Source organism: Petromyzon marinus, chromosome 85, assembly GCF_048934315.1.
Source record: "Petromyzon marinus isolate PM22_M1 ecotype Great Lakes invasive population chromosome 85, UKy_Petmar_22M1.pri1.0, whole genome shotgun sequence".
Taxonomy (NCBI): Eukaryota; Metazoa; Chordata; class Hyperoartia; order Petromyzontiformes; family Petromyzontidae; genus Petromyzon; species Petromyzon marinus.
This window is the reverse complement of record NC_133750.1, coordinates 6,667,848-6,693,345: the sequence shown is the minus strand read 5'-3', so window position 1 is coordinate 6,693,345 and position 25,498 is coordinate 6,667,848. Positions and strand designations below refer to the sequence as shown.

The window sequence follows — 25,498 nt, the reverse complement described above, 5'->3', positions numbered from 1 at the left end:
ACACACTCACCACACACTCACACACACACTCACCACACACTCACACCCTCACCACACACTCACCACACACTCACCACACACTCACACACACACTCACCACACACTCACCACACACTCACCACATCCTCACCACACACACACTCACACACACACACCCTCACCACACACTCACCACTCACCACACCCTCACCACACACTCACCACACACACACTCACACCCTCACCACACACTCACCACACACTCACCACACACTCACCACACCCTCACCACATCCTCACCACACACACACTCACACACACACACCCTCACCACACACTCACCACTCACCACACCCTCACCACACACTCACCACACACACACTCACACCCTCACCACACACTCACCACACACTCACCACACACTCACCACACCCTCACCACACACTCACCACACACTCACCACACACTCACCACACACTCACCACACACACACCACACCCTCACCACACACTCACCACACCCTCACCACACACTCACCACACACTCACACCACACTCACCACATCCTCACCACACACACACTCACACACACACACCCTCACCACACACTCACCACTCACCACACACTCACCACACACTCACCACACACTCACCACACACTCACCACACACACTCACACACACACTCACCACACACTCACCACACACTCACCACACACACTCACAGACACACTCTCACACACACACTCACCACTCACTCACCACACACTCACCACACACTCACCACACACACACGCTCACCACACCCTCACCACACCCTCACCACACACTCACCACACACTCACCACCCTCACCACACACTCACCACACACTCACCACACACTCACCACACACTCACCACACACACACGCTCACCACACCCTCACCACACCCTCACCACACACTCACCACACACTCACCACCCTCACCACACACTCACCACACACTCACCACACACTCACCACACACTCACCACACACTCACCACACACTCACCACACACTCACCACACACACACCACACACACCACACACTCACCACACACTCACCACACTCACCACACACACACACTCACCACACACTCACCACACACTCACCACACACTCACCACACACTCACCACACACTCACCACACACTCACCACACACTCACCACACACTCACCACTCACTCACCACACACTCACCACACACTCACCACACTCACCACACACTCACCACACACTCACCACACACTCACCACACACTCACCACACACTCACCACACACTCACCACACACTCACCACACACTCACCACACACTCACACACCACACACTCACCACACACTCACCACACACTCACCACACTCACCACACACTCACCACACACTCACCACACCCTCACCACACACTCACCACACACTCACCACACCCTCACCACACCCTCACCACTCACTCACCACACACTCACAGACACACACACCACACACCCTCACCACACACTCACCACACACTCACCACACTCACCACCCTCACCACACACTCACCACACACTCACAGACACACACCCACACCACACACTCACCACACACTCACCACACTCACCACACACTCACCACACACTCACCACACACTCACCACACACTCACCACACACTCACCACACCCTCACCACACACTCACCACACACTCACCACACACTCACCACACCCTCACCACACCCTCACCACTCACTCACCACACACTCACACACCACACACTCACCACCACACACACACCACACACTCACCACACACTCACCACACCCTCACCACACACTCACCACACACTCACCACACACTCACCACACACTCACAGACACACACACTCACACTCACAGACACACACTCACAGACACACACCCTCACCACCCTCACCACTCACTCACCACACACTCACCACACACTCACAGACACACACTCACAGACACACACCCTCACCACACCCTCACCACACACTCACCACACCCTCACCACTCACAGACACACACTCACAGACACACACCACACTCACCACACACACACACACTCACCACTCACTCACCACACACACACACTCACACACACACTCACAGACACACACACACCCTCACCACTCACTCACCACACACACACACACTCACAGACACACACTCACAGACACACACCACACTCACCACACACACCACACACACTCACCACACTCACCACACTCACCACCCTCACCACTCACTCACCACACACTCACAGACACACACTCACAGACACACACTCACAGACACTCACCACTCACTCACCACACACACACACTCACACACTCACCACACACACACACCCTCACCACTCACTCACCACACCCTCACCACACACTCACACACACTCACACACACACTCACCACACTCACCACCCTCACCACACTCACACACACACACTCACAGACACACACCCTCACCACACCCTCACCACACACTCACCACACCCTCACCACACCCTCACCACACACTCACCACACCCTCACCACACCCTCACCACACACTCACCACACCCTCACCACACCCTCACCACATCCTCACCACACACACACTCACCACACACTCACCACACCCTCACCGCTCACTCACCACACACACACACTCACACACACACTCACAGACACACTCACCACACACTCACACACACACTCACACACACCCTCACCACACCCTCACCACACACTCACCACACCCTCACCACACACTCACCAGGGTCCAGGGGGTGAGTGGTGGTGAGGATCCATGTACGTATTTGAATGCACGGAAGCCAACACTGGAGCCGGCGATGGTGAGTAGCAAGGAAACACTCACTCCTGTGATGACCCACACGGTGGTGAGCACTTCAGGGTGAGGGGTGAGGGGTGAGAGAGTCAGTCAGTCACTCAGTCAGTCACTCAGTCAGTCACTCAGTCAGTCACTCAGTCAGTCACTCAGTCACTCACCTACTCACTCACTCAGTCACTCACTCAGTCAGTCACTCACTCCTGTGATGACCCACACGGTGGTGAGCACTTCAGGGTGAGGGGTGAGACAGTCAGGCAGTCACTCAGTCAGTCACTCAGTCAGTCACTCAGTCAGTCACTCAGTCACTCAGTCACTCAGTCAGTCACTCAGTCAGTCACTCAGTCACTCACTCAGTCACTCACTCAGTCAGTCACTCAGTCAGTCACTCAGTCAGTCACTCAGTCAGTCACTCACTCCTGTGATGACCCACACGGTGGTGAGCACTTCAGGGTGAGGGGTGAGGGGTGAGACAGACAGTCAGTCACTCAGTCAGTCACTCAGTCAGTCACTCAGTCAGTCACTCACTCACTCAGTCACTCACTCCTGTGATGACCCACACGGTGGTGAGCACTTCAGGGTGAGGGGTGAGGGGTGAGACAGTCAGTCAGTCACTGAGTCAGTCACTCAGTCAGTCACTCAGTCAGTCACTCAGTCAGTCACTCAGTCAGTCACTCACTCCTGTGATGACCCACACGGTGGTGAGCACTTCAGGGTGAGGGGTGAGAGAGTCAGTCAGTCAGTCAGTCACTCAGTCAGTCACTCAGTCAGTCACTCACCTACTCACTCAGTCACTCACTCAGTCACTCACTCAGTCACTCACCTACTCACTCAGTCAGTCAGTCACTCACTCCTGTGATGACCCACACGGTGGTGAGCACTTCAGGGTGAGGGGTGAGGGGTGAGGGGTGAGACAGTCAGTCACTCAGTCAGTCACTCAGTCAGTCACTCAGTCACTCAGTCACTCACCTACTCACTCAGTCACTCACTCAGTCACTCACTCAGTCAGTCACTCACTCAGTCAGTCACTCACTCCTGTGATGACCCACACGGTGGTGAGCACTTCAGGGTGAGGGGTGAGGGGTGAGACAGTCAGTCAGTCACTCAGTCAGTCACTCAGTCAGTCACTCAGTCAGTCACTCACTCAGTCACTCACTCAGTCACTCACTCACTCAGTCAGTCACTCACTCCTGTGATGACCCACACGGTGGTGAGCACTTCAGGGTGAGGGGTGAGGGGTGAGAGAGTCAGGCAGGCAGTCAGGCAGTCACTCAGTCAGTCACTCAGTCAGTCAGTCACTCACTCCTGTGATGACCCACACGGTGGTGAGCACTTCAGGGTGAGGGGTGAGGGGTGAGGGGTGAGACAGACAGTCAGTCACTCAGTCAGTCACTCAGTCAGTCAGTCACTCAGTCAGTCACTCAGTCAGTCACTCAGTCACTCACCTACTCACTCACTCAGTCACTCACTCAGTCAGTCACTCACTCCCGTGATGACCCACACGGTGGTGAGCACTTCAGGGTGAGGGGTGAGGAGTGAGAGAGTCAGTCAGGCAGTCAGTCAGTCAGTCACTCAGTCAGTCAGTCAGTCAGTCACTCAGTCAGTCACTCAGTCAGTCACTCAGTCACTCACTCAGTCACTCACCTACTCACTCAGTCAGTCAGTCACTCACTCCTGTGATGACCCACACGGTGGTGAGCACTTCAGGGTGAGGGGTGAGGGGTGAGACAGTCAGTCAGTCACTCAGTCAGTCACTCACTCACTCAGTCACTCACTCAGTCAGTCAGTCAGTCACTCAGTCACTCACTCAGTCACTCACTCCTGTGATGACCCACACGGTGGTGAGCACTTCAGGGTGAGGGGTGAGGGGTGAGGGGTGAGGGGTGAGACAGTCAGTCAGTCAGACACTCAGTCAGTCACTCAGTCAGTCACTCAGTCACTCACCTACTCACTCAGTCACTCAGTCACTCAGTCACTCACTCCTGTGATGACCCACACGGTGGTGAGCACTTCAAGGTGAGGGGTGAGGGGTGAGACAGTCAGTCAGTCACTGAGTCAGTCACTCAGTCAGTCACTCAGTCAGTCACTCAGTCAGTCACTCAGTCACTCAGTCACTCACTCAGTCACTCACTCACTCAGTCAGTCACTCACTCCTGTGATGACCCACACGGTGGTGAGCACTTCAGGGTGAGGGGTGAGGGGTGAGAGAGTCAGTCACTCAGTCAGTCACTCAGTCACTCAGTCAGTCACTCAGTCACTCACTCACTCAGTCACTCACTCACTCAGTCACTCACTCAGTCAGTCACTCACTCCTGTGATGACCCACACGGTGGTGAGCACTTCAGGGTGAGGGGTGAGGGGTGAGGGGTGAGGGGTGAGACAGTCAGTCAGTCAGTCACTCAGTCAGTCACTCAGTCAGTCACTCAGTCAGTCACTCAGTCACTCAGTCACTCACTCAGTCACTCACTCACTCAGTCAGTCACTCACTCCTGTGATGACCCACACGGTGGTGAGCACTTCAGGGTGAGGGGTGAGGGGTGAGAGAGTCAGTCACTCAGTCAGTCACTCAGTCACTCAGTCAGTCACTCAGTCACTCACTCACTCAGTCACTCACTCACTCAGTCACTCACTCAGTCAGTCACTCACTCCTGTGATGACCCACACGGTGGTGAGCACTTCAGGGTGAGGGGTGAGGGGTGAGGGGTGAGGGGTGAGACAGTCAGTCAGTCACTCACTCAGTCAGTCACTCACTCACTCCTGTGATGACCCACACGGTGGTGAGCACTTCAGGGTGAGGGGTGAGGGGTGAGAGAGTCAGGCAGGCAGTCAGGCAGTCACTCAGTCAGTCACTCAGTCAGTCACTCAGTCAGTCACTCACTCCTGTGATGACCCACACGGTGGTGAGCACTTCAGGGTGAGGGGTGAGGGGTGAGGGGTGAGACAGACAGTCAGTCACTCAGTCACTCACTCAGTCAGTCACTCAGTCAGTCACTCAGTCAGTCACTCAGTCAGTCACTCACTCCTGTGATGACCCACACGGTGGTGAGCACTTCAGGGTGAGGGGTGAGGGGTGAGAGAGTCAGTCAGTCACTCAGTCAGTCACTCAGTCAGTCACTCAGTCAGTCACCTACTCACTCAGTCACTCACTCAGTCAGTCACTCACTCCTGTGATGACCCACACGGTGGTGAGCACTTCAGGGTGAGGGGTGAGGGGTGAGAGAGTCAGTCAGGCAGTCAGGCAGTCACTCAGTCAGTCACTCAGTCACTCACCTACTCACTCACTCAGTCAGTCACTCACTCCTGTGATGACCCACACGGTGGTGAGCACTTCAGGGTGAGGGGTGAGGGGTGAGGGGTGAGACAGACAGTCAGTCACTCAGTCACTCACTCAGTCAGTCACTCAGTCAGTCACTCAGTCAGTCACTCAGTCAGTCACTCACTCCTGTGATGACCCACACGGTGGTGAGCACTTCAGGGTGAGGGGTGAGGGGTGAGAGAGTCAGTCAGTCACTCAGTCAGTCACTCAGTCACTCACTCAGTCACTCACTCAGTCACTCACTCAGTCAGTCACTCACTCCTGTGATGACCCACACGGTGGTGAGCACTTCAGGGTGAGGGGTGAGACAGTCAGGCAGTCACTCAGTCAGTCACTCAGTCAGTCACTCAGTCAGGCAGTCAGTCAGTCACTCAGTCAGTCACTCAGTCAGTCACTCACTCCTGTGATGACCCACACGGTGGTGAGCACTTCAGGGTGAGGGGTGAGGGGTGAGACAGTCAGTCAGTCAGTCACTCAGTCAGTCACTCAGTCAGTCACTCAGTCAGTCACTCAGTCAGTCACTCAGTCAGTCAGTCAGTCACTCAGTCAGTCACTCACTCAGTCAGTCACTCACTCAGTCAGTCAGTCACTCACTCAGTCACTCACTCACTCCCGTGATGACCCACACGGTGGTGAGCACTTCAGGGTGAGGGGTGAGGGGTGAGACAGTCAGTCACTCAGTCAGTCACTCAGTCAGTCAGTCAGTCACTCAGTCAGTCACTCAGTCAGTCACTCAGTCACTCACTCACTCCTGTGATGACCCACACGGTGGTGAGCACTTCAGGGTGAGGGGTGAGACAGTCAGTCAGTCAGTCACTCAGTCAGTCAGTCACTCAGTCAGTCACTCACTCAGTCAGTCACTCACTCCTGTGATGACCCACACGGTGGTGAGCACTTCAGGGTGAGGGGTGAGGGGTGAGGGGTGAGACAGTCAGTCAGTCAGTCACTCAGTCAGTCACTCAGTCAGTCACTCAGTCAGTCACTCAGTCAGTCAGTCACTCACTCAGTCACTCACTCAGTCAGTCACTCACTCCTGTGATGACCCACACGGTGGTGAGCACTTCAGGGTGAGGGGTGAGGGGTGAGACAGTCACTCAGTCAGTCACTCAGTCAGTCACTCACTCGACTCAGTCACTCACTCAGTCACTCACTCAGTCACTCACTCCTGTGATGACCCACACGGTGGTGAGCACTTCAGGGTGAGGGGTGAGGGGTGAGGGGTGAGACAGTCAGTCAGTCACTCAGTCAGTCAGTCACTCAGTCAGTCAGTCACTTACTCAGTCACTCACCTACTCACTCACTCAGTCAGTCAGTCACTCACTCAGTCACTCACTCAGTCAGTCACTCACTCCTGTGATGACCCACACGGTGGTGAGCACTTCAGGGTGAGGGGTGAGGGGTGAGACAGTCAGTCAGGCAGTCAGGCAGTCACTCAGTCAGTCACTCAGTCAGTCACTCAGTCAGTCACTCAGTCACTCACCTACTCACTCAGTCAGTCAGTCACTCACTCCTGTGATGACCCACACGGTGGTGAGCACTTCAGGGTGAGGGGTGAGAGAGTCAGGCAGTTAGTCACTCAGTCAGTCACTCACTCAGTCACTCACTCAGTCACTCACTCAGTCACTCACTCACTCAGTCAGTCACTCACTCCTGTGATGACCCACACGGTGGTGAGCACTTCAGGGTGAGGGGTGAGGGGTGAGAGAGTCAGTCACTCAGTCAGTCACTCAGTCAGTCACTCAGTCACTCACTCAGTCACTCACCTACTCACTCAGTCACTCACTCAGTCAGTCACTCACTCCCGTGATGACCCACACGGTGGTGAGCACTTCAGGGTGAGGGGTGAGGGGTGAGTCACTCAGTCAGGCAGTCAGTCAGTCACTCACCTACTCAGTCACTCAGTCACTCACCTACTCACTCAGTCAGTCACTCACTCACTCAGTCAGTCACTCACTCAGTCACTCACTCAGTCACTCACTCACTCAGTCAGTCACTCACTCCCGTGATGACCCACACGGTGGTGAGCACTTCAGGGTGAGGGGTGAGGGGTGAGAGAGTCAGTCAGTCACTCAGTCAGTCACTCAGTCAGTCACTCAGTCAGTCACTCAGTCAGTCACTCAGTCAGTCACTCACCTACTCAGTCACTCAGTCACTCAGTCACTCAGTCAGTCAGTCACTCAGTCAGTCACTCAGTCAGTCACTCAGTCAGTCACTCAGTCAGTCACTCAGTCAGTCACTCAGTCAGTCACTCACTCAGTCACTCACTCACTCAGTCACTCACTCAGTCACTCAGTCAGTCACTCAGTCAGTCAGTCACTCACTCACTCAGACACTCACTCACTCCTAACTCAGTCAGTCACTCACTCCTAACTCAGTCAGTCACTCACTCCTAACTCAGTCAGTCACTCACTCCTAACTCAGTCAGTCACTCAGTCACTCAGTCAGTCACTCACTCAGTCACTCAGTCAGTCACTCAGTCACTTAGTCAGTCACTCAATTACTCACTCACTTACTCACTCAGTCAGTCACTCAGTCAGCCAGTCAGTCACTCACTCAATCACCCACTCAGTCACTCACTACTCACTCACTCAGTCAGTCACTCAGTTAGTCAGTGAGTCACTCAGTCAGTCACTCACTCAGTCACTCAGTCAGTCACACAGTCGGTCAGTCAGTCACTCAGTCGGTCAGTCACTCAGTCACTCAGTTAGCCAGTGAGTCACTCAGTCAGTCACTCAGTCAGTCACTCGTTCAGTCACTCAGCCAGTCACTCAGCCAGTCACTCAGTCACTCAGTCAGTCGCTCAGTCAGTCGCTCAGTCAGTCATTCAGTCAGTCACTCAGTCACTCAGTCAGTCACTCACTCAGTCACTCAGCCAGTCACTCAGTCACTGTCTGTCACTCAGTTAGTCACTCAATCAGTCACTCAGTCAGTCACTCACTTAGTCATTCACTCAGTCAGTCACTAAGTCAGTCACTCCCTCAGTCAGTCACTCAGTCAGTCAGTCACTCACTCAATCACTCACTCAATCACTCACTCAGTCACTCACTCACTCACTCACCTACTCACTCAGTCAGTCAGTCACTCACTCAGTCACTCACTCAGTCACTCAGTCAGTCACTCAGTCAGTCACTCAGTCAGTCAGTCAGTCACTCAGTCACTCAGTCAGTCACTCAGTCAGTCACTCAGTTAGTCAGTCAGTCACTCAGTCAGTCACTCAGTCAGTCACTCAGTCACTCACTCAGTCAGTCACTCAGTCACTCAGCCAGTCACTCAGTCACTCAGTCTGTCACTCAGTCAGTCACTCACTCACCTACTCACTCAGTCACTCAGTCAGTCACTCAGTCACTCAGTTAGTCAGTGAGTCACTCAGTCAGTCACTCAGTCAGTCACTCAGTCAGTCACTCAGTCACTCACTCAGTCAGTCACTCACTTAGTCACTCACTCACTCAGTCACTCACTCAGTCAGTCACTCACTCCTGTGATGACCCACACGGTGGTGAGCACTTCAGGGTGAGGGGTGAGGGGTGAGAGAGTCAGTCAGTCACTCAGTCAGTCACTCAGTCAGGCAGTCAGTCAGTCACTCACCTACTCAGTCACTCAGTCACTCACCTACTCACTCACTCAGTCACTCACTCACTCAGTCAGTCACTCAGTCAGTCACTCACTCCTGTGATGACCCACACGGTGGTGAGCACTTCAGGGTGAGGGGGGAGGGGTGAGAGAGTCAGTCAGGCAGTCAGTCACTCAGGCAGTCACTCAGTCAGTCACTCACTCAGTCAGTCACTCACTCAATCACTCAGTCAGTCACTCAGTCACTCACCTACTCACTCAGTCACTCAGTCAGTCACTCAGTCAGTCACTCAGTCACTCACCTACTCAGTCACTCAGTCACTAACCTACTCACTCAGTCAGTCACTCAGTCAGTCACTCACTCAGTCAGTCACTCACTCCCGTGATGACCCACACGGTGGTGAGCACTTCAGGGTGAGGGGTGAGGGGTGAGGGAGTCAGTCAGTCAGTCACTCAGTCAGTCAGGCAGTCAGTCAGTCACTCAGTCACTCAGTCAGTCACTCAGTCAGTCACTCACTCAGTCAGTCACTCACTCCCGTGATGACCCACACGGTGGTGAGCACTTCAGGGTGAGGGGTGAGGGGTGAGAGAGTCAGTCAGTCAGTCAGTCACTCAGTCAGTCACTCAGTCACTCACCTACTCACTCAGTCACTCACTCAGTCACTCACTCAGTCACTCACTCAGTCACTCACCTACTCACTCAGTCACTCACTCAGTCACTCACCTACTCACTCAGTCACTCACTCAGTCACTCACCTACTCACTCAGTCACTCACTCAGTCACTCACCTACTCACTCAGTCACTCACTCAGTCACTCACCTACTCACTCAGTCACTCACTCAGTCACTCACCTACTCAGTCACTCAGTCACTAACCTACTCACTCAGTCACTCACTCAGTCACTCACTCAGTCACTCACCTACTCACTCAGTCAGTCACTCACTCAGTCAGTCACTCACTCCCGTGATGACCCACACGGTGGTGAGCACTTCAGGGTGAGGGGTGAGGGGTGAGAGAGTCAGTCACTCAGTCAGTCACTCAGTCACTCACTCAGTCACTCACTCAGTCAGTCACTCAACCACTCACCCACCCACTCACTGACCCACTCAGTCACTCACTCAGTCACTCACTCAGTCACTCACTCAGTCACTCACCTACTCAGTCACTCAGTCACTAACCTACTCACTCAGTCAGTCACTCACTCAGTCAGTCAGTCAGTCACTCACCTACTCACTCAGTCACTCACTCAGTCACTCACCTACTCAGTCACTCAGTCACTCACCTACTCACTCAGTCAGTCAGTCACTCACTCAGTCAGTCAGTCACTCACTCCCGTGATGACCCACACGATGGTGAGCACTTCAGGGTGAGGGGTGAGGGGTGAGAGAGTCAGTCAGTCACTCAGTCACTCAGTCACTAACCTACTCACTCAGTCACTCACTCAGTCACTCACTCACCTACTCAGTCACTCAGTCACTCACCTACTCACTCAGTCACTCAGTCAGTCACTCACCTACTCACTCAGTCACTCACTCAGTCACTCACCTACTCACTCAGTCAGTCAGTCACTCACTCAGTCAGTCAGTCACTCAGTCACTCACTCAGTCAGTCACTCACTCAGTCACTCAGTCAGTCACTCAGTCAGTCACTCAGTCACTCAGTCAGTCAGTCAGTCACTCAGTCAGTCACTCAGTCACTCACCTACTCAGTCACTCAGTCACTCACCTACTCAGTCACTCAGTCACTAACCTACTCACTCAGTCACTCACTCAGTCAGTCAGTCACTCACTCAGTCAGTCACTCACTCCCGTGATGACCCACATGGTGGTGAGCACTTCAGGGTGAGGGGTGAGGGGTGAGAGAGTCAGTCAGGCAGTCACTCAGTCAGTCACTCACCTACTCAGTCACTCAGTCACTCACCTACTCACTCAGTCACTCAGTCAGTCACTCACCTACTCACTCAGTCAGTCACTCAGTCACTCACCTACTCACTCAGTCAGTCAGTCACTCACTCAGTCAGTCAGTCACTCAGTCAGTCACTCACTCAGTCACTCAGTCAGTCACTCAGTCAGTCACTCAGTCAGTCACTCAGTCACTCAGTCAGTCAGTCACTCAGTCAGTCAGTCAGTCACTCACTCAATCACTCACTCAGTCAGTCACTCAGTCAGTCACTCAGTCAGTCACTCACTCACTCACTCAGTCACTCAGTCAGTCACTCACTCACTCACTCCTAACTCAGTCAGTCACTCACTCCTAACTCAGTCAGTCACTCAGTCACTCAGTCAGTCACTCAGTCACTTAGTCAGTCACTCAATCACTCACTCACTTACTCACTCAGTCAGTCACTCAGTCAGTCACTCAGTCAGTCACTCGCTTAGTCACTCACTCACTCAGTCACTCAGTCAATCACTCACTTACTCACTCAGTCAGTCACTCAGTCAGTCACTCAGTCAGTCACTCGCTTAGTCACTCACTCACTACTCACTCACTCAGTCAGTCACTCAGTTAGTCAGTGAGTCACTCAGTCAGTCACTCACTCAGTCCCTCAGTCAGTCACTCAGTCGGTCAGTCAGTCACTCAGTCGGTCAGTCAGTCACTCAGTCACTCAGTTAGCCAGTGAGTCACTCAGTCAGTCACTCAGTCAGTCACTCGTTCAGTCACTCAGCCAGTCACTCAGCCAGTCACTCAGTCTGTCACTCAGTCAGTCACTCAGTCAGTCACTCAGTCAGTCACTCACTTAGTCACTCACTCAGTCAGTCACTAAGTCAGTCACTAAGTCAGTCACTCAGTCGGTCAGTCAGTCACTCAGTCGGTCAGTCAGTCACTCAGTCAGTCACTCAGTCGCTCAGTCAGTCACTCAGTCAGTCACTCAGTCACTCAGTCAGTCACTCACTCAGTCACTCAGCCAGTCACTCAGTCTGTCACTCAGTCAGTCACTCAGTCAGTCACTCAGTCAGTCACTCACTTAGTCACTCACTCAGTCACTCAGTCAGTCACTCAGTCACTCAGTCAGTCACTCACTCAGTCACTCAGCCAGTCACTCAGTCTGTCACTCAGTCAGTCACTCAGTCAGTCACTCAGTCAGTCACTCACTTAGTCACTCACTCAGTCAGTCACTAAGTCAGTCACTAAGTCAGTCACTCCCTCAGTCAGTCACTCAGTCAGTCAGTCACTCAATCACTCACTCAATCACTCACTCAGTCACTCACTCACTCACCTACTCACTCAGTCAGTCAGTCACTCACTCACCTACTCACTCAGTCAGTCAGTCACTCACTCAGTCACTCAGTCAGTCACTCAGTCAGTCACTCAGTCACTCAGTCACTCACTCAGTCACTCACTCACTCAGTCAGTCACTCACTCCTGTGATGACCCACACGGTGGTGAGCACTTCAGGGTGAGGGGTGAGGGGTGAGAGAGTCAGTCACTCAGTCAGTCACTCAGTCACTCAGTCAGTCACTCAGTCACTCACTCACTCAGTCACTCACTCACTCAGTCACTCACTCAGTCAGTCACTCACTCCTGTGATGACCCACACGGTGGTGAGCACTTCAGGGTGAGGGGTGAGGGGTGAGGGGTGAGGGGTGAGACAGTCAGTCAGTCAGTCACTCAGTCAGTCAGTCACTCAGTCAGTCAGTCACTCACTCAGTCAGTCACTCACTCACTCCTGTGATGACCCACACGGTGGTGAGCACTTCAGGGTGAGGGGTGAGGGGTGAGAGAGTCAGGCAGGCAGTCAGGCAGTCACTCAGTCAGTCACTCAGTCAGTCACTCAGTCAGTCACTCACTCCTGTGATGACCCACACGGTGGTGAGCACTTCAGGGTGAGGGGTGAGGGGTGAGGGGTGAGACAGACAGTCAGTCACTCAGTCACTCACTCAGTCAGTCACTCAGTCAGTCACTCAGTCAGTCACTCAGTCAGTCACTCACTCCTGTGATGACCCACACGGTGGTGAGCACTTCAGGGTGAGGGGTGAGGGGTGAGAGAGTCAGTCAGTCACTCAGTCAGTCACTCAGTCAGTCACTCAGTCAGTCACCTACTCACTCAGTCACTCACTCAGTCAGTCACTCACTCCTGTGATGACCCACACGGTGGTGAGCACTTCAGGGTGAGGGGTGAGGGGTGAGAGAGTCAGTCAGGCAGTCAGGCAGTCACTCAGTCAGTCACTCAGTCACTCACCTACTCACTCACTCAGTCAGTCACTCACTCCTGTGATGACCCACACGGTGGTGAGCACTTCAGGGTGAGGGGTGAGGGGTGAGGGGTGAGACAGACAGTCAGTCACTCAGTCACTCACTCAGTCAGTCACTCAGTCAGTCACTCAGTCAGTCACTCAGTCAGTCACTCACTCCTGTGATGACCCACACGGTGGTGAGCACTTCAGGGTGAGGGGTGAGGGGTGAGAGAGTCAGTCAGTCACTCAGTCAGTCACTCAGTCACTCACTCAGTCACTCACTCAGTCACTCACTCAGTCAGTCACTCACTCCTGTGATGACCCACACGGTGGTGAGCACTTCAGGGTGAGGGGTGAGACAGTCAGGCAGTCACTCAGTCAGTCACTCAGTCAGTCACTCAGTCAGGCAGTCAGTCAGTCACTCAGTCAGTCACTCAGTCAGTCACTCACTCCTGTGATGACCCACACGGTGGTGAGCACTTCAGGGTGAGGGGTGAGGGGTGAGACAGTCAGTCAGTCAGTCACTCAGTCAGTCACTCAGTCAGTCACTCAGTCAGTCACTCAGTCAGTCACTCAGTCAGTCAGTCAGTCACTCAGTCAGTCACTCACTCAGTCAGTCACTCACTCAGTCAGTCAGTCACTCACTCAGTCACTCACTCACTCCCGTGATGACCCACACGGTGGTGAGCACTTCAGGGTGAGGGGTGAGGGGTGAGACAGTCAGTCACTCAGTCAGTCACTCAGTCAGTCAGTCAGTCACTCAGTCAGTCACTCAGTCAGTCACTCAGTCACTCACTCACTCCTGTGATGACCCACACGGTGGTGAGCACTTCAGGGTGAGGGGTGAGACAGTCAGTCAGTCAGTCACTCAGTCAGTCAGTCACTCAGTCAGTCACTCACTCAGTCAGTCACTCACTCCTGTGATGACCCACACGGTGGTGAGCACTTCAGGGTGAGGGGTGAGGGGTGAGGGGTGAGACAGTCAGTCAGTCAGTCACTCAGTCAGTCACTCAGTCAGTCACTCAGTCAGTCACTCAGTCAGTCAGTCACTCACTCAGTCACTCACTCAGTCAGTCACTCACTCCTGTGATGACCCACACGGTGGTGAGCACTTCAGGGTGAGGGGTGAGGGGTGAGACAGTCACTCAGTCAGTCACTCAGTCAGTCACTCACTCGACTCAGTCACTCACTCAGTCACTCACTCAGTCACTCACTCCTGTGATGACCCACACGGTGGTGAGCACTTCAGGGTGAGGGGTGAGGGGTGAGGGGTGAGACAGTCAGTCAGTCACTCAGTCAGTCAGTCACTCAGTCAGTCAGTCACTTACTCAGTCACTCACCTACTCACTCACTCAGTCAGTCAGTCACTCACTCAGTCACTCACTCAGTCAGTCACTCACTCCTGTGATGACCCACACGGTGGTGAGCACTTCAGGGTGAGGGGTGAGGGGTGAGACAGTCAGTCAGGCAGTCAGGCAGTCACTCAGTCAGTCACTCAGTCAGTCACTCAGTCAGTCACTCAGTCACTCACCTACTCACTCAGTCAGTCAGTCACTCACTCCTGTGATGACCCACACGGTGGTGAGCACTTCAGGGTGAGGGGTGAGAGAGTCAGGCAGTTAGTCACTCAGTCAGTCACTCACTCAGTCACTCACTCAGTCACTCACTCAGTCACTCACTCACTCAGTCAGTCACTCACTCCTGTGATGACCCACACGGTGGTGAGCACTTCAGGGTGAGGGGTGAGGGGTGAGAGAGTCAGTCACTCAGTCAGTCACTCAGTCAGTCACTCAGTCACTCACTCAGTCACTCACCTACTCACTCAGTCACTCACTCAGTCAGTCACTCACTCCCGTGATGACCCACACGGTGGTGAGCACTTCAGGGTGAGGGGTGAGGGGTGAGTCACTCAGTCAGGCAGTCAGTCAGTCACTCACCTACTCAGTCACTCAGTCACTCACCTACTCACTCAGTCAGTCACTCACTCACTCAGTCAGTCACTCACTCAGTCACTCACTCAGTCACTCACTCACTCAGTCAGTCACTCACTCCCGTGATGACCCACACGGTGGTGAGCACTTCAGGGTGAGGGGTGAGGGGTGAGAGAGTCAGTCAGTCACTCAGTCAGTCACTCAGTCAGTCACTCAGTCAGTCACTCAGTCAGTCACTCAGTCAGTCACTCACCTACTCAGTCACTCAGTCACTCAGTCACTCAGTCAGTCAGTCACTCAGTCAGTCACTCAGTCAGTCACTCAGTCAGTCACTCAGTCAGTCACTCAGTCAGTCACTCAGTCAGTCACTCACTCAGTCACTCACTCACTCAGTCACTCACTCAGTCACTCAGTCAGTCACTCAGTCAGTCAGTCACTCACTCACTCAGACACTCACTCACTCCTAACTCAGTCAGTCACTCACTCCTAACTCAGTCAGTCACTCACTCCTAACTCAGTCAGTCACTCACTCCTAACTCAGTCAGTCACTCAGTCACTCAGTCAGTCACTCACTCAGTCACTCAGTCAGTCACTCAGTCACTTAGTCAGTCACTCAATCACTCACTCACTTACTCACTCAGTCAGTCACTCAGTCAGCCAGTCAGTCACTCACTCAATCACCCACTCAGTCACTCACTACTCACTCACTCAGTCAGTCACTCAGTTAGTCAGTGAGTCACTCAGTCAGTCACTCACTCAGTCACTCAGTCAGTCACACAGTCGGTCAGTCAGTCACTCAGTCGGTCAGTCACTCAGTCACTCAGTTAGCCAGTGAGTCACTCAGTCAGTCACTCAGTCAGTCACTCGTTCAGTCACTCAGCCAGTCACTCAGCCAGTCACTCAGTCACTCAGTCAGTCGCTCAGTCAGTCGCTCAGTCAGTCATTCAGTCAGTCACTCAGTCACTCAGTCAGTCACTCACTCAGTCACTCAGCCAGTCACTCAGTCACTGTCTGTCACTCAGTTAGTCACTCAATCAGTCACTCAGTCAGTCACTCACTTAGTCATTCACTCAGTCAGTCACTAAGTCAGTCACTCCCTCAGTCAGTCACTCAGTCAGTCAGTCACTCACTCAATCACTCACTCAATCACTCACTCAGTCACTCACTCACTCACTCACCTACTCACTCAGTCAGTCAGTCACTCACTCAGTCACTCACTCAGTCACTCAGTCAGTCACTCAGTCAGTCACTCAGTCAGTCAGTCAGTCACTCAGTCACTCAGTCAGTCACTCAGTCAGTCACTCAGTTAGTCAGTCAGTCACTCAGTCAGTCACTCAGTCAGTCACTCAGTCACTCACTCAGTCAGTCACTCAGTCACTCAGCCAGTCACTCAGTCACTCAGTCTGTCACTCAGTCAGTCACTCACTCACCTACTCACTCAGTCACTCAGTCAGTCACTCAGTCACTCAGTTAGTCAGTGAGTCACTCAGTCAGTCACTCAGTCAGTCACTCAGTCAGTCACTCAGTCACTCACTCAGTCAGTCACTCACTTAGTCACTCACTCACTCAGTCACTCACTCAGTCAGTCACTCACTCCTGTGATGACCCACACGGTGGTGAGCACTTCAGGGTGAGGGGTGAGGGGTGAGAGAGTCAGTCAGTCACTCAGTCAGTCACTCAGTCAGGCAGTCAGTCAGTCACTCACCTACTCAGTCACTCAGTCACTCACCTACTCACTCACTCAGTCACTCACTCACTCAGTCAGTCACTCAGTCAGTCACTCACTCCTGTGATGACCCACACGGTGGTGAGCACTTCAGGGTGAGGGGGGAGGGGTGAGAGAGTCAGTCAGGCAGTCAGTCACTCAGGCAGTCACTCAGTCAGTCACTCACTCAGTCAGTCACTCACTCAATCACTCAGTCAGTCACTCAGTCACTCACCTACTCACTCAGTCACTCAGTCAGTCACTCAGTCAGTCACTCAGTCACTCACCTACTCAGTCACTCAGTCACTAACCTACTCACTCAGTCAGTCACTCAGTCAGTCACTCACTCAGTCAGTCACTCACTCCCGTGATGACCCACACGGTGGTGAGCACTTCAGGGTGAGGGGTGAGGGGTGAGGGAGTCAGTCAGTCAGTCACTCAGTCAGTCAGGCAGTCAGTCAGTCACTCAGTCACTCAGTCAGTCACTCAGTCAGTCACTCACTCAGTCAGTCACTCACTCCCGTGATGACCCACACGGTGGTGAGCACTTCAGGGTGAGGGGTGAGGGGTGAGAGAGTCAGTCAGTCAGTCAGTCACTCAGTCAGTCACTCAGTCACTCACCTACTCACTCAGTCACTCACTCAGTCACTCACTCAGTCACTCACTCAGTCACTCACCTACTCACTCAGTCACTCACTCAGTCACTCACCTACTCACTCAGTCACTCACTCAGTCACTCACCTACTCACTCAGTCACTCACTCAGTCACTCACCTACTCACTCAGTCACTCACTCAGTCACTCACCTACTCACTCAGTCACTCACTCAGTCACTCACCTACTCAGTCACTCAGTCACTAACCTACTCACTCAGTCACTCACTCAGTCACTCACTCAGTCACTCACCTACTCACTCAGTCAGTCACTCACTCAGTCAGTCACTCACTCCCGTGATGACCCACACGGTGGTGAGCACTTCAGGGTGAGGGGTGAGGGGTGAGAGAGTCAGTCACTCAGTCAGTCACTCAGTCACTCACTCAGTCACTCACTCAGTCAGTCACTCAACCACTCACCCACCCACTCACTGACCCACTCAGTCACTCACTCAGTCACTCACTCAGTCACTCACTCAGTCACTCACCTACTCAGTCACTCAGTCACTAACCTACTCACTCAGTCAGTCACTCACTCAGTCAGTCAGTCAGTCACTCACCTACTCACTCAGTCACTCACTCAGTCACTCACCTACTCAGTCACTCAGTCACTCACCTACTCACTCAGTCAGTCAGTCACTCACTCAGTCAGTCAGTCACTCACTCCCGTGATGACCCACACGATGGTGAGCACTTCAGGGTGAGGGGTGAGGGGTGAGAGAGTCAGTCAGTCACTCAGTCACTCAGTCACTAACCTACTCACTCAGTCACTCACTCAGTCACTCACTCACCTACTCAGTCACTCAGTCACTCACCTACTCACTCAGTCACTCAGTCAGTCACTCACCTACTCACTCAGTCACTCACTCAGTCACTCACCTACTCACTCAGTCAGTCAGTCACTCACTCAGTCAGTCAGTCACTCAGTCACTCACTCAGTCAGTCACTCACTCAGTCACTCAGTCAGTCACTCAGTCAGTCACTCAGTCACTCAGTCAGTCAGTCAGTCACTCAGTCAGTCACTCAGTCACTCACCTACTCAGTCACTCAGTCACTCACCTACTCAGTCACTCAGTCACTAACCTACTCACTCAGTCACTCACTCAGTCAGTCAGTCACTCACTCAGTCAGTCACTCACTCCCGTGATGACCCACATGGTGGTGAGCACTTCAGGGTGAGGGGTGAGGGGTGAGAGAGTCAGTCAGGCAGTCACTCAGTCAGTCACTCACCTACTCAGTCACTCAGTCACTCACCTACTCACTCAGTCACTCAGTCAGTCACTCACCTACTCACTCAGTCAGTCACTCAGTCACTCACCTACTCACTCAGTCAGTCAGTCACTCACTCAGTCAGTCAGTCACTCAGTCAGTCACTCACTCAGTCACTCAGTCAGTCACTCAGTCAGTCACTCAGTCAGTCACTCAGTCACTCAGTCAGTCAGTCACTCAGTCAGTCAGTCAGTCACTCACTCAATCACTCACTCAGTCAGTCACTCAGTCAGTCACTCAGTCAGTCACTCACTCACTCACTCAGTCACTCAGTCAGTCACTCACTCACTCACTCCTAACTCAGTCAGTCACTCACTCCTAACTCAGTCAGTCACTCAGTCACTCAGTCAGTCACTCAGTCACTTAGTCAGTCACTCAATCACTCACTCACTTACTCACTCAGTCAGTCACTCAGTCAGTCACTCAGTCAGTCACTCGCTTAGTCACTCACTCACTCAGTCACTCAGTCAATCACTCACTTACTCACTCAGTCAGTCACTCAGTCAGTCACTCAGTCAGTCACTCGCTTAGTCACTCACTCACTACTCACTCACTCAGTCAGTCACTCAGTTAGTCAGTGAGTCACTCAGTCAGTCACTCACTCAGTCCCTCAGTCAGTCACTCAGTCGGTCAGTCAGTCACTCAGTCGGTCAGTCAGTCACTCAGTCACTCAGTTAGCCAGTGAGTCACTCAGTCAGTCACTCAGTCAGTCACTCGTTCAGTCACTCAGCCAGTCACTCAGCCAGTCACTCAGTCTGTCACTCAGTCAGTCACTCAGTCAGTCACTCAGTCAGTCACTCACTTAGTCACTCACTCAGTCAGTCACTAAGTCAGTCACTAAGTCAGTCACTCAGTCGGTCAGTCAGTCACTCAGTCGGTCAGTCAGTCACTCAGTCAGTCACTCAGTCGCTCAGTCAGTCACTCAGTCAGTCACTCAGTCACTCAGTCAGTCACTCACTCAGTCACTCAGCCAGTCACTCAGTCTGTCACTCAGTCAGTCACTCAGTCAGTCACTCAGTCAGTCACTCACTTAGTCACTCACTCAGTCACTCAGTCAGTCACTCAGTCACTCAGTCAGTCACTCACTCAGTCACTCAGCCAGTCACTCAGTCTGTCACTCAGTCAGTCACTCAGTCAGTCACTCAGTCAGTCACTCACTTAGTCACTCACTCAGTCAGTCACTAAGTCAGTCACTAAGTCAGTCACTCCCTCAGTCAGTCACTCAGTCAGTCAGTCACTCAATCACTCACTCAATCACTCACTCAGTCACTCACTCACTCACCTACTCACTCAGTCAGTCAGTCACTCACTCACCTACTCACTCAGTCAGTCAGTCACTCACTCAGTCACTCAGTCAGTCACTCAGTCAGTCAGTCACTCAGTCACTCAGTCTGTCACTCAGCCAGTCACTCAGTCACTCAGTCTGTCACTCAGTCAGTCACTCACTCACCTACTCACTCAGTCACTCAGTCAGTCAGTCACTCAGTCAGTCACTCACTCAGTCACTCGCTCACTCAGTCACTCAGTCAGTCAGTCACTCAGTCAGTCACTCACTCCCGTGATGACCCACACGGTGGTGAGCACTTCAGGGTGAGGGGTGAGGGGTGAGGGAGTCAGTCAGTCAGTCACTCAGTCAGTCACTCAGTCAGTCACTCAGTCAGTCAGTCAGTCAGTCACTCACTCAGTCACTCACTCAGTCACTCAGTCAGTCACTCATTCAGTCACTCACTCAGTCACTCAGTCAGTCACTCACTCAGTCAGTCAGTCACTCACTCACTCAGTCACTCAGTCAGTCACTCACTCACTCCTAACTCAGTCAGTCACTCACTCCAAACTCAGTCAGTCACTTAGTCAGTCACTCAGTCAGTCACTCACTCAGTCACTCAGTCTGTCACTCAGTCTGTCACTCAGTCAGTCACTCGCTTAGTCACTCACTCACTCAGTCACTCAGTCACTCACTCACTTACTCACTCAGTCAGTCACTCAGTCAGTCACTCACTCAGTCAGTCATTCAGTCAGTCACTCACTCAATCACCCACTCAGTCACTCACTACTCACTCACTCAGTCAGTCACTCAGTTAGTCAGTGAGTCACTCAGTCAGTCACTCACTCAGTCACTCAGTCAGTCACTCAGTCGGTCAGTCAGTCACTCAGTCGGTCAGTCAGTCACTCAGTCAGTCACTCAGTCAGTCAGTCACTCAGTTAGCCAGTGAGTCACTCAGTCAGTGACTCAGTCAGTCACTCGTTCAGTCACTCAGTCAGTCAGTCACCCAGTCACTCAGTCAGTCACTCAGTCAGTCAGTCAGTCAGTCACTCAGTCAGTCACTCAGTCACTCACTCAGTCAGTCACTCCCTCAGTCAGTCACTCAGTCAGTCAGTCACTCACTCAATCACTCACTCAATCACTCACTCAGTCCCTCACTCACTCACTCAGTCAGTCAGTCACCCAGTCACTCAGTCAGTCACTCAGTCAGTCACTCAGTCAGTCACTCAGTCACTCACTTGGTCAGTCACTCACTCAGTCACTCAGCCAGTCACTCAGTCACTCACTCAGCCAGTCACTCAGTCACTCACTCAGTCAGTCAGTCACTCAGTCACTCAGTCACTCAGTCAGTCACTCAGTCACTCAGTCAGTCAGTCAGTCACTCAGTCACTCAGTCACTCAGTCTGTCACTCAGTCAGTCACTCAGTCACTCAGTCACTCAGACAGTCACTCAGTCAGTCACTCAGTCAGTCAGTCACTCAGTCAGTCACTCAGTCAGTCACTCAGTTAGTCAGTGAGTCACTCAGTGAGTCACTCAGTCAGTCACTCAGTCACTCACTCAGTCAGTCACTCACTCAGTCACTCAGCCAGTCACTCAGTCACTCAGTCTGTCACTCAGTCAGTCACTCACTCACCTACTCACTCAGTCAGTTAGTCACTCAGTCAGTCATTCAGTCAGTCACTCGCTCACTCAGTCACTCAGTCAGTCACTCAGTCACTCAGTCACTCAGTCTGTCACTCAGTCTGTCACTCAGTCAGTCACTCAGTCAGTCACTCAGTCAGTCACTCATTCAGTCAGTCACTCAGTCACTCAGTTAGTCAGTGAGTCACTCAGTCAGTCACTCAGTCAGTCACTCAGTCACTCACTCACTCAGTCACTCAGTCACTCACTCACTTACTCACTCAGTCAGTCACTCAGTCAGTCACTCACTCAGTCAGTCATTCAGTCAGTCACTCACTCAATCACCCACTCAGTCACTCACTCACTCAGTCAGTCACTCAGTTAGTCAGTGAGTCACTCAGTCAGTCACTCACTCAGTCACTCAGTCAGTCACTCAGTCGGTCAGTCAGTCACTCTGTCGGTCAGTCAGTCACTCAGTCAGTCACTCAGTCAGTCAGTCACTCAGTTAGCCAGTGAGTCACTCAGTCAGTCACTCAGTCAGTCACTCGTTCAGTCACTCAGCCAGTCACTCAGCCAGTCACTCAGTCACTCAGTCAGTCACTCAGTCAGTCACTCACTCAGTCACTCAGCCAGTCACTCAGTCACTCAGTCTGTCATTCAGTCAGTCACTCAGTCAGTCACTCAGTCAGTCACTCACTTAGTCACTCACTCAGTCAGTCACTAAGTCAGTCACTCCCTCAGTCAGTCACTCAGTCAGTCAGTCACTCACTCAATCACTCACTCAATCACTCACTCAGTCCCTCACTCACTCACTCAGTCACTCACTCACCTACTCACTCAGTCAGTCACTCAGTCAGTCAGTCACCCAGTCACTCAGTCAGTCACTCAGTCAGTCAGTCAGTCACTCAGTCAGTCACTCAGTCAGTCAGTCACTCAGTCACTCAGTTACTCAGTCAGTCACTCAGTCAGTCACTCAGCCAGTCACTCAGTCAGTCAGTCACCCAGTCACTCAGTCAGTCACTCAGTCAGTCAGTCAGTCACTCAGTTACTCAGTCAGTCACTCAGTCAGTCACTCAGTCAGTCACTCAGTCAGTCACTTGGTCAGTCACTCACTCAGTCACTCAGCCAGTCACTCAGTCACTCACTCAGCCAGTCACTCAGTCACTCACTCAGTCACTCAGTCACTCAGTCACTCAGTCAGTCACTCAGTCACTCAGTCAGTCAGTCAGTCAGTCACTCAGTCACTCAGTCACTCAGTCAGTCACTCAGTCACTCAGTCAGTCACTCAGTCAGTCACTCAGTCAGTCACTCAGTCAGTCACTCAGTTAGTCAGTGAGTCACTCAGTGAGTCACTCAGTCAGTCACTCAGTCACTCACTCAGTCAGTCACTCACTCAGTCACTCAGCCAGTCACTCAGTCACTCAGTCTGTCACTCAGTCAGTCACTCACTCACCTACTCACTCAGTCAGTTAGTCACTCAGTCAGTCATTCAGTCAGTCACTCGCTCACTCAGTCACTCAGTCAGTCACTCAGTCACTCAGTCTGTCACTCAGTCTGTCACTCAGTCTGTCACTCAGTCAGTCACTCAGTCAGTCACTCAGTCAGTCACTCATTCAGTCAGTCACTCAGTCACTCAGTTAGTCAGTGAGTCACTCAGTCAGTCACTCAGTCAGTCACTCAGTCACTCACTCACTCAGTCACTCAGTCACTCACTCACTTACTCACTCAGTCAGTCACTCAGTCAGTCAGTCATTCAGTCAGTCACTCACTCAATCACCCACTCAGTCACTCACTCACTCAGTCAGTCACTCAGTTAGTCAGTGAGTCACTCAGTCAGTCACTCACTCAGTCACTCAGTCAGTCACTCAGTCGGTCAGTCAGTCACTCTGTCGGTCAGTCAGTCACTCAGTCAGTCACTCAGTCAGTCAGTCACTCAGTTAGCCAGTGAGTCACTCAGTCAGTCACTCAGTCAGTCACTCGTTCAGTCACTCAGCCAGTCACTCAGTCACTCAGTCAGTCACTCAGTCAGTCACTCACTCAGTCACTCAGCCAGTCACTCAGTCACTCAGTCTGTCATTCAGTCAGTCACTCAGTCAGTCACTCAGTCAGTCACTCACTTAGTCACTCACTCAGTCAGTCACTAAGTCAGTCACTCCCTCAGTCAGTCACTCAGTCAGTCAGTCACTCACTCAATCACTCACTCAATCACTCACTCAGTCCCTCACTCACTCACTCAGTCACTCACTCACCTACTCACTCAGTCAGTCACTCAGTCAGTCAGTCACCCAGTCAGTCACCCAGTCACTCAGTCAGTCACTCAGTCAGTCAGTCAGTCACTCAGTCAGTCACTCAGTCAGTCACTCAGTCACTCAGTCAGTCACTCAGTCAGTCACTCAGCCAGTCACTCAGTCAGTCAGTCACCCAGTCACTCAGTCAGTCACTCAGTCAGTCAGTCAGTCACTCAGTTACTCAGTCAGTCACTCAGTCAGTCACTCAGTCAGTCACTCAGTCACTCACTTGGTCAGTCACTCACTCAGTCACTCAGCCAGTCACTCAGTCACTCACTCAGCCAGTCACTCAGTCACTCACTCAGTCACTCAGTCACTCAGTCACTCAGTCACTCAGTCAGTCACTCAGTCACTCAGTCAGTCAGTCAGTCAGTCAGTCACTCAGTCACTCAGTCACTCAGTCAGTCACTCAGTCAGTCACTCAGTCAGTCACTCAGTCAGTCACTCAGTCAGTCACTCAGTCAGTCACTCAGTTAGTCAGTGAGTCACTCAGTGAGTCACTCAGTCAGTCACTCAGTCACTCACTCAGTCAGTCACTCACTCAGTCACTCAGCCAGTCACTCAGTCACTCAGTCTGTCACTCAGTCAGTCACTCACTCACCTACTCACTCAGTCAGTTAGTCACTCAGTCAGTCATTCAGTCAGTCACTCGCTCACTCAGTCACTCAGTCAGTCACTCAGTCACTCAGTCTGTCACTCAGTCTGTCACTCAGTCTGTCACTCAGTCAGTCACTCAGTCAGTCACTCAGTCAGTCAGTCACTCAGTCACTCAGTTAGTCAGTGAGTCACTCAGTCAGTCACTCAGTCAGTCACTCAGTCACTCACTCAGTCAGTCACTCACTCAGTCACTCAGCCAGTCACTCAGTCACTCACTCAGTCAGTC

General features: G+C 52.5%; 1 protein-coding gene across 1 annotated transcript in view; it reads right to left on the bottom strand.

The window, feature by feature from the left end:
* Window positions 1-25,498, bottom strand: part of LOC142907931 (uncharacterized) — a 39,473-nt gene that overhangs the window by 3,539 nt on the left and 10,436 nt on the right. The window contains exon 3 of the mRNA XM_076057938.1: window positions 2,752-2,882. The gene's annotated coding sequence lies outside the window, so the exon portion shown is untranslated. The remainder of the gene's footprint in view (window positions 1-2,751; window positions 2,883-25,498) is intronic.